This window comes from Jaculus jaculus, unplaced genomic scaffold (assembly GCF_020740685.1).
Source record: "Jaculus jaculus isolate mJacJac1 unplaced genomic scaffold, mJacJac1.mat.Y.cur mat_scaffold_79_1_273090_arrow_ctg1, whole genome shotgun sequence".
NCBI classification, from domain to species: Eukaryota; Metazoa; Chordata; class Mammalia; order Rodentia; family Dipodidae; genus Jaculus; species Jaculus jaculus.
This window is the reverse complement of record NW_025423512.1, coordinates 119,424-130,820: the sequence shown is the minus strand read 5'-3', so window position 1 is coordinate 130,820 and position 11,397 is coordinate 119,424. Positions and strand designations below refer to the sequence as shown.

At 35.2% G+C, this 11,397-nt stretch overlaps 1 non-coding gene across 1 annotated transcript; it reads left to right on the top strand.

Annotated features, from left to right (window-relative positions):
* Positions 1-10,961: 10,961 nt before the first annotated feature.
* LOC123457489 lies at positions 10,962-11,068 on the top strand. The gene has a single exon (XR_006635024.1). It is a non-coding gene; the product is annotated as a U6 spliceosomal RNA (small nuclear RNA).
* Positions 11,069-11,397: the final 329 nt, after the last annotated feature.

The window sequence follows — 11,397 nt, the reverse complement described above, 5'->3', positions numbered from 1 at the left end:
TGCTTTTATATGTCTGAAAAATATAATTAAAATAAACACCTGCAAATATTAATGTTAAGAATATTTTGAATACAAATAGCTAAATTTTATAAAATGGAATAATAGTGATTAGTGATAAGAGAAGCATTACCTTACATTCTCCAAATATCTTTAGTGATTCATTTAAGAGAAAAAAGCTAGTATCCTTAGGTTCAATCTGTTTCTATATGTTGTTTCAGTTGGCATACACAAAGAACATAAATAGTCAATATATAACTCTGAATAGATAAGTAGTTAGAAAGGAGAGTTTTTTTAACAGACTTTTTTCAGATAACTCTTGATATTCTTCTCAGATATTGCCAAAAAAGGAATGATAGCTTCTTAAAGATTAGTTGTAGAATCTGAAAATATATTAGCTTTTGTGCATTTATATTAAAATCAACTAGTCACTCAAAAACAAATTAGCTAAAAGTAGAGAAAGGGTTAAAGTATAACAGTTTACTTTTGTAGGAAACAAAACAAAATTAACTGAAAATAAGTAAAATTGGCTACTTACAGAAATGGTGGTTGTAAATTGAATTGCATTTCCTATAGATTTATACAATTTTGAAGCACTAACCCCAAGTAACTCTGAAAGTGACCTTACTTAGAGTTTTGGTCTTTATAGAGGCAAGCAAATCAAAATGAAGGCATTAGAATGGGGCCAATTCAATCTGCATTATTTCTGTAAAAAGCAGGAAATTTGGGCAAGAACTATACATAAACAAGAAAGATGGTAAAAAAAAAAAAAAAAGGAAAAAAGATGGCTCTTTAGTAGCTGAGGGAGAAGATCCTGGACTAGTCACTCCCTCAGTAAAAACTGACCATGTAATTTGAGTCTTTGGCATTCAGAACTGAGGAGCAATAGTTTCCATTGGTAAATCACTCAGTCCTTGACACTCTGTTATAGTAAACCTGCAGAACCGAACTTCAGTGGTAATGATGTTAAGAAGGACAGACATGCCCAGCCAGGGCTATATATCACTACTAAAAAAGTGTGTTAATCAAATCTATGCTACTATAAACAATGCTTGAAAAAATTAACTTAGGAAGCAAAATAAACTTTTGCATTGGCTTTTCATAGAAAACAATTGCTGTTCATTGTTCTGGAAAAAAAAATATTATTTATACAGAGTTAGGGAAGAAAATATGTAAAGCTACATGAAAAACAATAAACGAACCTACTTGTTAGTCAAATAAGTAATATAACTGCATTGAATAGAGAGAATTTATTAAAGTACCAGTTGAACTTAGTATATAACTATATATCTTCAAAGCAGGGAGGAAAAGCATTGCAAACAAACCTAGAATTCTCTTGATAGGCATGTGTGAGAGAGAAAGAGAGAAAAAGACGGAGACTGATCTGTAAATTCTGAAACTAACCTATTTGTATTGTACAGTTGAGCCAAGGAACAAATGTCAGAAAATGCCAATCATCACAGTTAAGAGAGAAATGCAAGGGGAAAATCAAGGAAGAGGAAGAGCCTTCATAGGTTGGGCCAAAGTTGTTGGTATTAACTACACTTTTAATTTACATGAACATCTATATCTAATATATGCCACCTAACTCTCTGATATGATAACAACACTTGATATTCTATTATCAATAAATGTATTTAGTGCTCCTATATGAGTTTCAAAATACCATTTTTTGTGGTGCTTTATATGTACCCCAGGGCCTTGTACATGCAGGCAAATGCTGTAACTCTGACCTACATTGCTGGCCTCTGAGTAACATGTTCTATTAAGGGGAACAGAAACTTGGAGAAATGACAAATCTCAGATTTAAAGTGGGAATATAAAAAAAATGATCTTGAAACATGTTCTTGTGCTAAAAGGGAGGCAGTACTTAATAAACAGATACATGAATTCATAAGCATGTCAAAAGTACAGAAGCTAGGACTTTTAAAAATTGTCAATTTATTAGAAACAAGGAAACTCTGAGACCCTATCACAAAAAGAAACTAAGGAGACAATAAAAATGTACTGTGGCATTCTGAATGGGATTCTGGAATAGAAAAGACATATTAGGAGGAATATCATGAAATTTGAATAAAGAATATATCTTAGTAGTGAGGAGAAGTACTGGTTTCTTAGTTGTTTCTAGTGAGCCATAATAACAAGTCAAAATAAGGCCATGGTATGTAGGAATTTTCTGTTATCTTTGTAATTTTTCTATAAAATTGTTCAAAAATAAACCATATTTTAATGTGTTTCAATACATCAAAATCACAAGAACTTGCTTGGAGAAGCTCCTATGGGCTAAATCTATCACAATTGCTTAATAAAAACAACTTATAATCCAATCAATATGTTGCAGTCAGGTTCGCATTGCTGGTGGAAATCACCCAACCAAGAGGCACTTGTGGGAAAAAACAAGGTTTATTTTTGCTTACAGACTTGAGGGGGTAGCTCCACGATGTCAGGGAAAACGATGGTATGAGCAGAGGGGGAACATTAACCCCTGGACAACATAAGGTGGTCCATAGCAACAGGAGAGTGTGCCAAATACTGGCAAGGGGAAACTGGTATAACACCATAAGCCCGCCCCCAACAACACACTCACTCTAGGAAGCATTAATTCCCAAATCTATCAGCTGGGAATCTAGCATTCAGAACACCTAAGTTTATCAGGGACACCTAAATCCAACCAACACACAATAAAATAGGAATTCATGACTCCAAACTGATAAGACATTTTTGTAGACAAAAAGTATTCTTTCAGTAGAAGGTGAACAGATGAATATGAAGGAACATGAGAGGGACACCAGTGTGTGTTGGCCCTCGGAGTTGGGAATGGTTCATGTGAGAATATTCAGTAGGTGCTGGATATACTGAAATGGACATGTGATGAAAACTGTGACATTTTTGTATCTGTTCTGAAATTATTATCTGTGTGGGTGTAAAATTAATTTTTCAGAAAAACACAAGAGTGATCAAAATTAGAACTTCTGATAATCAGAAGGGTATGACATGCATTTAAAATGATAGCCCAATGAAGACACATGACATAGTATAACATGGGGGATACAGACTCAAATCTAATCATGAGGAAACATACAAACCAAACAAAACCTGGGGAATGTTCTATAAATTGGCATCCTACATTCCAAAAATATATCAAAACCCAAAGACAAAATACAGCCATGGTAAAGGATTGCTCCTGATAAATGAGGTAGAAGAGACTTGCCCACTGAGCACACTGCTGGTCCTGGGTTGGAAGAAAAAAGATGCTACAAATGACATTGTTGGGACAATTAAAAAAGGGTCATGCACAGTATTGAATGCCTGTCAGGGTTTTCAAATATGATATCGGTGTTTATGAAAGACGATATCTTTGTTTTTAGAAAAAGCACACTTAAAAATTATTGAAAGTTAAAAGCACATTAGATATGCAATCAACTTTCAAGTGGTCTAGAAAAATAGTTAATTGAGAAATTGAAAAAGAAAAAGAAAATTATATAGCAAATTTGGTACGCTAGGTGACATTTGAAAAAGTGGTTGTAAGAGTTCTTTGTGCTATTTTTGAAATTTGTCTTCAGGTTTGAAGTAAAACCTAAAATAGAGAGGGAAAATATTTTTTTAGAAGAGATATATGTGGGCATACCTAACCAGAAACAGGAATTCAAAAAATGGATATTTCTGTTTGTTTGCTTCCTGTCTGGTTAATGTGACTACTTGAAAGTCATTGTAAAATTTGCCCACACTGGAGATAAATAACTGTCAAATTTGCCTCCCTTTACAAGGTAAGGAAAACAAACACTTGATGTCCTAGTTTCTTCCCAAAGAAAGAATATAAATATTTGAAGTTCAGATCATAAACCATGCTTATGTTAGTATGTTTTACTTGGTAGCTACCAGCTTAAAAATCTCTAGAAAACAGTATAACAAGGAAGTCTGTAGTTTCTTAAATAAGTGGATAGAATAAATGGAACACACGCACCTAGGTTGGAAGGAAAGGCTGCTTTATGACAACAAAGGGCATTATGGAAATAAATGCTTGATGCACATCAATACCCAGTTCCTTCTAAGATGCCGAGAAACGTGGGAGAACATTGCTGCTGAATGGAGGGATAGGTAACCCTTTTTCCTTGAAGAAACCTCATACATTTTACTCTGAAAGCATATCAGTTTATCTGAAGTCACTTGGATTAAAAGATACAAAATAAATCTGTCTCCATGTGACAAGTGGGATGGGGTTGTGAGGCAAAATGAACCTTAGAAAAGTCTCAGCTGGGATAGATAGAGGTTTACAATTGGGTTGACACAAATTGCCCATTCTGGAGGTGGGAGTCCTTACTAAGCCTACACCACAGCAAGTTACTCTTGCAGAACAACCACAGAGCTAATCAGCCTCTTTGTGTGCTGTTTCCCTTTATTGTTACTGTACAGATTAATGGACTGATATTTAACTGCTACCAAGGAATTCAACCATTAGCTTCACAACTGAAAAAAATGTATAAAAACTTGTTTTCTTTACTGTAAAAATAATAATAATAATCAGTCTCCCTTACCACATCCATGGTCACTATTCCTAACTGGGGCCTCCTGGAACAAAACAGTCCTGAAATTCTACATCCATATAGTTTTCATACACTGCATCAGTAGTAGCCTCACTCTACTTTATTGTGGTTATTTATCCAAACAGCACATTCAAGAGGGAATTACCTGGCTACTGAAATGGACATTCTAAGCCACCATTCACTACATTTGTGCAAACACAAAGATGTACAAACTCAGTGCAATCTCTATGTGAGCCACAACAGCATTCTCTTACAGAAAAAAAATTGTAAAATTTTGGAATGCATCCTTAATAACCAAAAGAGTCTTACAGAAAAGAACAAAGTTGGAAGCCCCACATTTCCTAATTTCAGGACATATTACAAAGCTATAATAATCAAACAGAATGACCTTCCACAAAGACAGATGTAAAGATCAAGGAACAGAATAGAGACAATGGCAAGGAGTTCTTGAGACTATCAACACATGACCTTTGCCAAGGGTATTAAGAAAGCACAAGGGCAGTCTCATCAATAATAGCAACTAGGCAGTCACATGTAAAAGAATGGAGTTGAACACTTATATCACTTACAAAAATTAGTACAAAATGGATTAAAAACTTAAATGTAAGACCTTAAACTGTTAAACTACTAAATGATGCATGGGAAAAATCTTAATGACATTGGATTTAGTAATGGTGTCTCATCTAGAACAACAAAAGTACAGGTAAGAAAATTAAAAACAGAAAAACAGTATTAAGTAAAAATGTCTGTCTACCCATCAAGGGAAATAACCAACAGAGTGAAAAAAAACAAAAACCAAATAGGAGAAAATATTTGGAAATCATATATCTTATTAAGGGCTAATAACTAGATTTCGTATAGAACTTCTATAAACCAGAATAAAAAATCAAATAACCTGACTTAAAATGAGCAAAGACTTGAATAAACATTTGTTTTCAAATAAGTCATACAAGTAGCAAAAAAACAAAAACATGAAAATGTGCTCAAAATGACTAATTGATGCAGAAATATAAGTTGCTATGGTTTGAACCTTAAGTGTCCCCTTACATTGTCATATGACTGGGCCCCAGCTTGACACTAGTAAGAGCAGGTAGCAATTCTGAAAGGAGGGTTTTACAGGAGCTCTGTAAGTCCTTGTGAGGTATCCTGCAAGGAGGATAGTGTGCCTCCAACCTCTTCCTCTCCTTCTTTTACTTCCCAGTCATGAAGAAAGAGGTTTGCTGCACCATTGCCATGGTTTGCCAGCACATTCCTAGACTGCTTGGGATGACAGAACATGGACCAGATCTCAAAAGCATTAAGTCAGAATAACCGTTTTCTTTCTAAGTTGGTTTTCTTAGTATCTCAGTCATTAGTTACAATGACGAAAATCCTATTAATACACTTATCAAAGTCACAATAACACCCACATCTACTCAATTATCTATCATCAAAAAGACAAGAAAATAATGTATTGGTAAGGATATAGAGAGATGAGAATCTAGGCACATCATTGGTGGGAATGTGAAATGATGTAGCTGTTATGGAAAGTAGTACGGATCTTCCTCAAAATCTCAAAGTAGAATTAACCACTCTGATTCAATAAGCCCACTGTTAGGTATATATCTAAGAAAATTCAAAGCAGAATCTCAAATTGATATTTGTACCCATCTACTCACATTAAACAACTGTTGAGACAACCAAAATTTTCATTTATAGCTGAAAGAATAGACAATATTTGAAATATTCATATAGTCCAATATTACTGACCCTCTAAGAAGGAAATCTTATCACTTAGTAAAGCAGGTTGAACCTTGAGAAAACAATGCTGTGTTAAAATCAGCCAGTAACAAAAAGGTAAAATTGTGTGTTTCCACTTACATAATTGATCAAATTTATAGAAAATAAAATGGTAATTGTCCAGGGCTGAGAAAGGAAGAAGGGAGCTCTGCTATCCAACAGCCACATTTTATTTTGCAAGATGAAAAAGCCTTGGAGACTGGCAGAACAATGTCAATATGGCTAACACTACTCAGCTATATACTTAAAATGGTTAAGAGGGTAAAATGTTGTGCTATGTTTTTTGTTAACTGCAATTTAATTTGTTTATAGAGTTCTAATGTCTAGAAACATATGCTCAGTAATATTAGCAGGAAGTTCTTTCTCAGACAACCCCTACTATTTCTCAAAATTATGGATCTGCTTAAATGTTGTCCTATTTTCACTCCTGGACTTCATAAAACTTTGTTTGACTTCCTCTCTCATAAGGTGCTAAGTTGATTGAGTCTTTAGGACCTATTCCTGGATTTAATCCACACTAACTAAGCTATAGTTCTCATGCAATCTATTTTCTTGCACATTTGTGTTTTCTGTATGGATTTTTTCTACTACTATATGAATGCTCATATAGAAATTTATTTTTCTCCTCCTGTTTCACCCTTTTTATAAAATGTGCCTTACCTGGCATATAATTACATAATAGATATATCCATTTATTTACACAGTATATATAAATAAATTAGTCCTGAGTTTCATGCAGGAATTTTCTTTCAAGAATATCATGGTCTTTGGCCATATTCAGCCCCCATGACCTCTCCTCTCCTTTCTCCCATTGCCCCTTCTTGCTGGTCTCCTTTACTCTCCCAGGATACCTTCTGCTTTCATGGTATATGTATATATGTACATATATATGTGTGGATGCATATAGTGTCATATATATATATATACATATATATATATATGTATATATATATGTATATATGTATATATGTGTGTATGTATGTATGTATATGTATGTGTATGTATGTATGTATGTATATATATATATATATATGGATATATATATATATATATATATATATATATATATATATATATATATATAATCTAGGCTCCACAAGTGAAAAAAAACATGATATTTCTATGAGTCTGGCTTATTTCACTTAATATGACAAAATTAAGTATAAAATACCTATTATGTAATTACTAGATATATTTAACTTTGCCATACAGAAAACAATATTATGCTACTTAGTCTGGGTAGGCATTTGTGTTAACTAAATCTAAGATATTGATAACTGTATTACTCAGATATGATCTCATACTGCTCCGGATGACACTACTTCCATTAAATTATACTCTAAAAAATTGTGGCCCCTTGGAATTCACTCAACACATTTTTACTGCAAAATACTATAGAACAAATAGAATTGGTTGTATTTTTGTGACAAATAACCGGTAGCTGGAAAACTTTCTTGAGCTGATAAAATTAAGCATAGTTTATCAGATGAGATTACATTCCATTACATGGAACAGAAAGTGAAAAGATGGTTTACAGACATGTGAGCTTATTTTTCTGTTACGTACAAAGGCTTTCATCAGGATCTGAGTTCCCTTCATCTTTCTGCTCTTTAATCTTTAGCACTGGCATATATCTTAAAGATTCTTTCATGTTTCAAGTTAGGGTTTGGGTTAGGGTTAGGAACTCCAGTTATCATAAGTACCTTCCTGGATGCTAGTTGGAAGGCTAAAGTAAGAGTCAGGTACCATAAGCCATGAAAAACATTTTCCAATCTGTATTTTAATGTATAAGGTAAAGAAATAGTGTGTTTCCCCTCTGGAACTTTGCTTAAGAACAAAAAATATATGTTTTGGGTAAGCAAGCATCTATCTCTACTCAGTCAGAAATAGTAAATTTGGGGTTGGAGAGATTACTTAGTGGCTAAGGTACTTGCCTGCAAGGCCAAAGAACTCCAGGACCCACATAAGTCAGATGCACAAGGTGGTACATTCATCTTGAGTTCATTTGCAGGGGCTCTAGTCCCTGGTGTACCCATTCTCTGTTTCTCTCTCAAATAAACAAATAAATTTTAAAAATGGTAAATTTAGCTGAGTTAGTGACAAAATAAATTTGCTGAAACAGACCTATGAAACTGATTTTTATAGGTGGAAGTATAAATGTTATGGAGTTACTAGATAAGGTTCAAGTAAGGTGTTCTGTAGCCTCTGAGGTACGTATAAATATGTTTTGAGTCATAGACAATAGCAGCATTGCATGCTAAAAAGACTTTCAAAGGTATACATTAAAATTAAGTCAAGGCTGGAGAGATGGCTTGGCAGTTAAGCATTTGCCTGTGAAGCATAAGGACCCCAGTTTGAGGCTCTATTCCCCAGAAACCATGTTAGCCAGATGCACCAGGGGGCTCACGCATCTGGAGTTCATTTGCAGTGGTTGGAAGTCCTGGCATGTCCATTCTCAATACCTCTTTTATTTTTTTTATTTTCTTTTTTTCCTCAATTTTTATTAACATTTTCCATGATTACAAAAAATATCCCATGGTAATACCCTCCCTCTCCATCCCCCACTTTCTCCTTTGAAATTCCATTCTCCATCATATCACCTCCCCATCTCAATCAGTCTCTCTTTTATTTTGGTGGCATGATCTTTTCCTCCTCTTATGCTAGTCTTGTGTAGGAAGTGTCAGGCACTGTGAGTTCATGGATATCCAGGCCATTTTATGTCTGGAGGGAGCACATTGTAAGGAGCCCTACCCTTCCTTTGGCTCTTACATTCTTTCTGCCACCTCTTCCGCATTAGACCCTAAGCCTTGGGAGGTGTGATCAAGATGTTACTCAGTACTCCAGTCACTTCTTTCCAGCACTATGATACCTTCTGAGTTATCCCAAGGTCACTGCCATCTGAAAAGGGAAGATTCTCATTCTCAATCTCTCTATCTGCCTCTTTCTCTTTCTGTCTGACGCTTTCAAATAAATAAATAAAAATGAACAAAATCTTTAAAAGAAATAAGTCAAACAGGGCTGGGAGATGGATCAGTAGTTAAGTGTTTGCCTGTGAAGCCTAAGGACCCCGGTTCAAGACTCGATTCCCCTGGACCCATGTGAGCCAGATGCACAAGGGGCACACACTTCTGGAGTTCGTTTGTAGTGGCTGGAGGCCCTGGTATACCCATTCTCTCTTCTCTCTCTTTGATTTTCTCTCTGCCTCTTTCTCTCTCTGTCTCTCTCAAATTAATTAATTAATTAAAAATGTAAGTCAGACAAATTGAATAGCTATAGATCTCTAGTAAAGTTCTTTTAGTAGGAATATCATTTAAATAGTTTTAAATTATCATAGTAAACAACATCTATGAGTTCTAGCATAAATGTTATACTGGAGAAATCAAAGAAGCTGGGGCCAACATGCAAAGGCCAAAGACCACCCTAATGTCCAGGAGAAAACAATGTCCCCAATTAAAACAAAATATAAACATACATTTTGGATCTTACATAACCAAATGGGTCATCTTTTAAAATAAACTTGAAAACCTGGACAACTTCTTCTAATGATATTGAAGGTTTTTACAACTTTACTTTCAGAAATGAGGATCAGGACAGAGAAAAAGCAAAGCAAAGCATTATTTCAGTGTCTGGTATATGAACCCCATTGTAGTGGCTTGATTCAGATGTCTCCCATGAACTTATGCATTCTGAATGCTAGATCCCAAGCCCATAGCAATTTGGGAAGTGGAGCCTCCTGGAAGTGATGTATTTTTGAGGGGTGGGCTTCTGGGTGTAATAGCCAGCTTCCCCTTGCCAGTGTTTGGCATACTTTCTTGCTGCTGTTATCTACCTGATCTACACATGCTACATTTTTGCCTGCCACCATGGAGCTTCCTCTCGGGTCTGTAAGACAAAATAAGCCCCTTCTCCCATTAGCTGCTTTTGGTCAGGTGCTTTCTGCCAGCAAGAAAAAGCTAATTGCAATTGCAACAACCATGAATTTTTTCTTTCTTTTTTTTTTTTTTTTTTGCTTCAGTAAGTAATTTACTGAAGTCCACACATGTGATTCTAGTATTCAGGAGGCTGAGGCAGGAAGACCTTAAGTGTGAGGTCAGTCTGGGCTACTTAAGTAGATCGTATCAGAAGGAGGAAAGGGTGTTGTTGGAGAAGGAAAAAGATTCATCTTGATCACTAATGAGCCCATCAAATCCAACTTGACATGACTTTTTTTTGCTTCTAGTAAAAGTTTAGCTGCCATTGGGGTCACTGGTATCTGTGAGTTCAAACTCATCAATTTGCCTTATCAGACCCACTCCTTCTGCAAAGTGTTGTGTAAGGACTAAACCAGAGTGACCAGCTTCCCTTTCAAAATGACACCAGTCATCCCTTTTGCTAATATCATGGTAGTTCTCACCTGGAAATATATCACTTGTGACTATAAATCTTAATTTCTTTAGTTTAAATTAGAAATGTAAATTACCAAAACTCTACATTAGAATGTCAACATACATACACATACCGTGAATGTATATATAGTGAAATAAATACATATTTGTATACAAAATGTATAGAAAATAAGCTCATTTGTGTTACTTCACTGGTGATTTCTCTAAGACTGAAATTCCTAAGAGGAAAATAAGGTAATGGAAAAAATTAAGATTAGTGCTCGCTTCGGCAGCACATATACTAAAATTGGAACGATACAGAGAAGATTAGCATGGCCCCTGCACAAGAATGACACGCAAATTCGTGAAGCGTTCCATATTTTTGAGTCAGAGCCTCAGAGGCCCCCAACACCTCAGCACTGAAGCAGACCAAAAATGAACCCAACATGGCTCAGGGAAATTTTGCAGAAGAGGGGGCGGAAAGAATGTCAGAGTCACATGTTGGGTCATGATTTGCAGAGACATTTATCATACCAATAACTGGGGGCTAACTCCACAATGCACGACCCATTTTCATCAACAAGGAGGGTCTAATGGGAGGGGGTAGATCACAGATGAGCCTAAACAATGGTACCAAACTGCCTGTATTTACTGAAAAGAAAACTAATAAATTAAATTAAAAAAAAATTAAGATTACAGAAATTTGGACATCT